The sequence below is a fragment of the Mercenaria mercenaria genome, chromosome 18 (assembly GCF_021730395.1).
Source record: "Mercenaria mercenaria strain notata chromosome 18, MADL_Memer_1, whole genome shotgun sequence".
NCBI classification, from domain to species: Eukaryota; Metazoa; Mollusca; class Bivalvia; order Venerida; family Veneridae; genus Mercenaria; species Mercenaria mercenaria.
Genome location: NC_069378.1, coordinates 44,982,588 through 44,989,154, shown reverse-complemented (window position 1 = coordinate 44,989,154; position 6,567 = coordinate 44,982,588). Strand labels below are relative to the sequence as shown.

Below are 6,567 nucleotides of genomic sequence, written 5' to 3'. Positions count from 1 at the left end.
TTCTTTGCAGACGCGTCGATGTTTGTAGGCTAAGTTATTTATTTTCAAATACACATATTTATTATTTAGGAATGTATATTATATTTATTCAATTACATTATATAATAATGATAATATGATAATAATAATGAAATAAATTAAGTTCACCTAAATGCTTCGATAAAGATCATTTGATACAATAACATTTCTACGTCAGCTCAATATCCAACGCTGGATCAGTTTGATACGCTACTGTTGCCTCGTTCTGGTTAAAATATTTTACGCCTAGTTACGGCTCTATTCTTATTCTGTCTTGAGTTATAAGGTAAGATTTTCATTATTATCTAATTAATATACAGGATTGTCACAAAATGGCAGTTTTATCTTGTCACACTATATATTTTTTCTGCGATTTAAATTGTTTACTATAAATAAACAACTCCTGATCAGAAAACAGTTTTTGCGCAGTATTTAATTTGATAACGAGCTAAAACAGCCATTCACATGAAACTCTATATTAAGTGTGATAGCGCTTTTCTTATTTGCACCAGAACGTAAAGAATCATGGTTTGCTATAATAATTAAAAACCTTGGCCAGAATGTATAATTCCAGAGTCAGTGTTCATTTTCCTATTCATAGCTATCTTGCTTTTATCATGTCTCTCATTTTCTTACCAAAAACAAGAACACGTTTGCTAACGTTTTAAGCTTGTTTGTAACATAACATTTTTAATTATTAAAATAAACAGTTTTAAAGATCGGAGTGCTTGATTGTTGATATGAATTAGATTAGTTTGTTACTATCAGACAACCTATACACCGGTCATATTTTCATACAATCTGACAAGGCACACTTATGCTAATATAGGAATAAGGTCAGTAATTCGGTCGAAAATGTACTTCCGTGGTAAAAAAAAGATATAAAGTAAATAGAACGTGTACTCTAACCACAAATTTTCACTGCTAGAATACATTCTGCATGACATCAGACGGTTGTCATGTTTGTATTCAAACGATGGCAAGTTTTGCAGAGCGAAACCGAAAGTAGCTGTTTATAGTGCGGACAAGAGCACACGTGTGTGCCATTTTAGGGTAGCAGACCATCACTGACTGTTATTTCATTAAAAACTATTCAACTCACTATTTTCGTTTCATTTTTTTCGTTAATTTATTAAAGAACTTTCAAAAAATGGGTGTATGAAAAACTGATGTAAATTAAACAAAAGTTGTTTTTTATATTAAACAAAGAAGAATTTGATTAGTGCCCTTTTACTAGAAAATAACTTCAGACGAACTTCAGCTTTTCCCAGAAGAACTGAAAATCAAAATACACAGGGTAAACTTGAAAACGAAACTCGCATTTGATTCAGGTTTCACACACAGTGGTCCTCTTTAAACGTATAATATACTTTTAGTACACATATATTATATGTGTACTTGATCGTTTTTGCTAATGACCGAGGAGCCAATATTTAGCAATTTCTTGCACTCTAGAAATATCAGGGATTGGGCACGACCTATGAAAAAACTGAGGAAAGTACGGGGTCCATAGATAAACAAAGAGATACGGAAATTGCTGGAACTTCGTCAACTTGTTCAAAGGGTCATTTTTGATGTTGCTTTAAAGTGGCTGTATAAGATGAGAGACATTTCGGTATTTAAGTGCTGCTGACCTACCGATTTCACCTAAGCTGACAAAATGTCTTTCAAGTAGCAAAAAATTGTTTCTATTGAAAGGACCATCAGTCTATCTATTGCTGGTGCGAAATTTTATTAGCCGTCTGTTTGATACTACTTTATTCTATGATCGTATTCATTTTTGTTTATAAATGCTCGTGGACAATTGGTGTGCACGTATAAACATGTTTCAAGTGAAATGTTTTTGAATGAATGCTGTTTATTTTTTTAATGTGCATTTGTCTGATGGATGGTTGTATTTGCTTGTCGCCCATGTACTTTATTAGTTTGGGGCTACCTTCAAACTAATGATCATGACCTGATATTCCCACACGCAGTTGAATTTATCAGTTTATTACAGGTGATCCATGTCAGAAATTCGAGGCCTGCCATTCCTTGTATTACACGAAATATCATTATAATGTTCAGATCACACTTTGACATTTTGATTACTTAACACATTAAATACAGATAGCTACCTTAATTTCATGAAAACTGACATTGGAGTAAGACGTGTGGTGTTTTAAGTTCAAGTCCTCTTCATCATAAATATCATCATACATTTTACATTTGAACTTTTGGCTACACAAAATGGCCACCAGATCTAAATGTAGGCAAATCTCGTCAGACTTTCACAGGTCAAACTGCTTGACAGATTTCAACGAAACTTCACAAGAGTGATTAGTACCAAGCCTAGTTGTGCATACTGCCGACACGTTTCGTGTCGCTGCACAAAATGGCCACCAGAACTAAAGGTAGAAAGGTCTTGTTCGGCTTTCATAGGTCAAAATGCATGTTGGATTTCGACAAAACTTAACAGGAGTGATCAGTACTAACCCCATTTGTGAAAGTCGCTGGCACGTTCCCCTTCACTGCACAAAATGGCCACCAGAGCTAAATATATAATACATAGGGGGAGACATATGTAATATCACAATTAATTTCGTAACAATGTTAGTGCTAGAAATGGTTTTGTTCAGCTTATTAAAGTCACTTGAAGTTTTAATTGATAAGTAAATTGTTGGTGATGAGGGCACCAGAACTCATTCTTAATGCATAGGATTGGTTCCTCTCTGATGGGTGAAGACAAATATTAGTTATTATCTTTTGTTATCTGTCATTCACTGGAATATCAAAACATGGTATCACCTTCAACTCAGGTATAAATCGCCTCCCTTATTTGTATTGAATGCTTCTCAAATTAGTATATATTCATTATAATCAATAAGAAAATATTTCGTAAAAACGCCATTGGATATTCTTTTTGTTATTTGCCACTAAAATATAAATCTTCGAAGATAAATTCGAAACACAGTGATTCATATAGTGAAATGTTGTAATTTAACTGATCAACTTCTAAATAAGGGTCTCCCATATAATCCAATAAACAGGTCTATCATTAACTTCTTAGTTACAAAAGAAAGGATTTTGGTTGGAGTCTTTTTCCATTATATATTTCAGCCATATTGAACTACATGAATTACTAAAATATGAACTATGGCTTTATATAATCAGGGCTGTTACATTCCGATCTTCTCAGATCGTTCAGCACGACTCTTATGTCGTGTTACTGGTACTGTTTAGTTTCTCAACATGACCATTTCGGCCTGGGTGGTTCCAGTACTCCCGCTTTCATAGCTTTGGGTATTGTATAATCATCCTTTGGGTATGTCCACGAACAGGATCAATGAAACCAAGCCTGAAACATTTTCTTTTTTGTTGCGTTTAGCGACCTGTGGAGTTTCCTATTTTTTTTAATGATGGATAATTTTGACCTTTCACCATCGAAGTGTCATTGTTTTGATATATCAACCTATCAAAAAGTCGTAGTTTCATTGAGACTTTTCTTGACATTGTAGTATCATCATTTTGTTCTTTTGTGCTCCATATATGCGACAATGACCCACACTGGACACCCACGATAACCAAGCAAGTGTTTATGAGCAATGCATATCTATTAACAATAATGAAACGATAAATCTTTTTATATTTTCTTTTAAATTATACAATTATCTTGAGGTTCATTTTTTAAAAGTTTATTTTTAGTATTTTTACAAATACATACAAGTATAAACAGATGTATTTGCAACGAAAACCTTGTTACATGTATATAAAATAGATATGTACAATTGTTTGTAACACTATGATCATTATTTTGGAAAACGGACTTATTTCACGCTAGGAATATATATATATTTTAGCGAAACATAATGTTTAGAATGAAAGCCTTTGAACAGGTGTGCGTTATTATGTGTCTTGTAATTCCATTGCTTAACACAAAAGGCGAACTCTTAATTTACTGCACTATTATTTACTATTACTACTCTTATTTACGTGTGCATTTTCGTCATAAACATGTTTCGATTCTTCATAATTGTATTTTCAAAGTACTGTTTCTTTAAATATATAATACGACTGGTTGTTATCGTATTATTTTGATAAGTTAGTTTAATGGATGAGTTATACTTTTGTATGGTAGACAATATGATAAGGTATCAGGTGTATGTTATCATCCTCATAGTTTTGTACAGTACCCATTTAAATAAAACGATTATTTGGGGATCATTGTGCTTCCGGATAATTTACACTTTACTTTTTTTGTTTGAAAATGATCCTATCTCGATCTACAAAGCAATGATATTAGATAACACTGGGTTAAAGTTGAAATTTAAAAGAAGAAATTACTACAAGAACTTGGCCGTTCTCTAACCTCTTAAAATATAAATAACTACGATGGTGTACTAGATGAAAGTACAAAATAATAATAATAGTTACAATGCCTCTACACCTATTCACGGCTACTGAAGCGATACAGTTTTTGCTGTTAAAATGAATCATTTCTCCGATATAAATTGTACTGAGTCACGCAGATTTGTAATAAGATATGTAAAAAGATCATTTGAAAGCATAGATTGCAACCAACTAGAATAATAGTAGACTCGGTTTGATACAGTCTGTTCATCATGTTCATGAGATTACTAAAAGAAGGCCGGGAATTAAACCCATGTTTGCACGGCAATAAACATTTACCTGCGGTCTTGACAAATACACTGCGCAGGAATACGTACTTGACGGTAGTTAGATATAAAGCGATATAATAAAGGCAATGTACCTCCGATACCCTGTTTAAACGCTTTTCAATTTTGAATTGTAAAATTAGTAAAAACCGCCAATTCTTATGTGATTCCATAATTTATATTCTGTCAGTAACTTAGTTGAACTTCTAAGAAATATAGCATTACATTCCTGATATTCAAAATCATTTTATTTCTTTGTTGTGCGATCTGAAAGTCAGTGCCTTTAAAAGTTAAAAAAAAAAAAAAATCTCATCCACGAAACTATACTTGCACTACATAATATAAAACTGTTTAAAACTTCCGGTTTTCCCAAGCATTAGATCTGCAGCTAAGATACATTTGAAACGCAGTTGACATATTATGACTTTTGTCATATAATTGAAAGATCATACATTGTCACATAATTGAAAGATCATACATTTATTTACGTAATTTGAATGAATATAATCATTAAGCAGTAAAATACAAAACAAAGCGTTGAATACTAATCACATGCCAACTCGATATCTTGTTTTATCATCTTTTAAATGTAAAGTATGTCCTAAAACATGGAGAATTATATCTAGCCGTAATAGAAAACGAAACTAAAATTTCTTCCAAGAATTCATGCGAGTTTCGTTTTCAAGTTTAGCCTGTGTATTTTCATTTTCAGTTCTTCTGGGAAAAGCTGAAGGTCGTCTGAAGTTATTTTCTGGTTTAAGATCACTAATCTATTTTTATCAGGTTTCTTTGTAGACGCGTAGATTGTTGTAGGCTAGGTTATTTTGTATATATATATTATGATCAATTAAATTATAATAATAATAATAATAATAATAGTTAAGTAAAAGAAGTACACATAAATGTTCCGATGAAAGATCAATTGGATACATTACTACGTAACCTTGGGAACAAATTCGGTTGATAAGTTCGATATGCTACTGTTGCCTCGTTTTAGTTAACACATTTTACGCTTAGTTACAGTGTAACATTATATATTGACCCCGTTGAAAATTGACCCCATGGGTCCTTTTTCAACGGATGACTGATCAATTTTCAACGTTGAAAATTGACCCCGCCCGTTATTTAATGATCCATACAAGCGTGAAAATTTGACCCTCGTTGAAAATTGATCACCTATAGTCAGGTCGAAAACTGATCCCAATAACCTTACGCAATTTGCCTGTTACGATACAGCACATATTAACATTTCTGTAGTTTTCAGGACTGTAAGCAATAAACGTTTAGTTATACATTCGAGCGCGCCACATCTAATTATTTGCAAATTCATCGGCCATAACTCTGCAGATACTGGTCAGATATAGAAATAAAATCCTAGCTGTACATCTTTATGTAAAATTGGTGACTATATGTGTTATGTATCCATGGACAGGATGTCTGAAAACTGATCAACTACAGTCGGGTCATATTTTAACGTTAAATTCAAAAGCTCTCATCGATTTGGGGCCGTTGGTTTGAGTTGCAGTACTGACCTGGTTGTTAATGTTTTATGTGGTTCTCTCATGTAATAGTGGTATAACGTTAAAATCACCCATGAAGTCAATTTTCAACGTCGTAACATGACGCCTTTGTAAATTACTGTTGGGATCTAAATATAATGTTACACCACCTTTACATGGCTTAATATGTTTTGGGTGGATCAAGTCAAACCATTCACAGTTGAAGACTCGGAAATGAGATAGTATTGCGCACATTACGAAACATTCAGAATATTATTATACTGTGGAAATCGTACATCCAAAACTTCTACATGTTAACTCTGACCTTTTCTAGCGAGATCGCCTATTTCGACTTGTAATCACAAAACGTGTAACTGCTTAATATTTACATAAAG

At 32.8% G+C, this 6,567-nt stretch overlaps 1 protein-coding gene across 1 annotated transcript in view; it reads left to right on the top strand.

Moving 5' to 3' along the window:
* LOC128550842 (uncharacterized) overlaps positions 1 to 6,567 on the top strand; it is a 37,885-nt gene continuing 31,318 nt past the window's right edge. The window contains exon 1 of the mRNA XM_053530688.1: positions 1 to 304. The gene's annotated coding sequence lies outside the window, so the exon portion shown is untranslated. The remainder of the gene's footprint in view (positions 305 to 6,567) is intronic.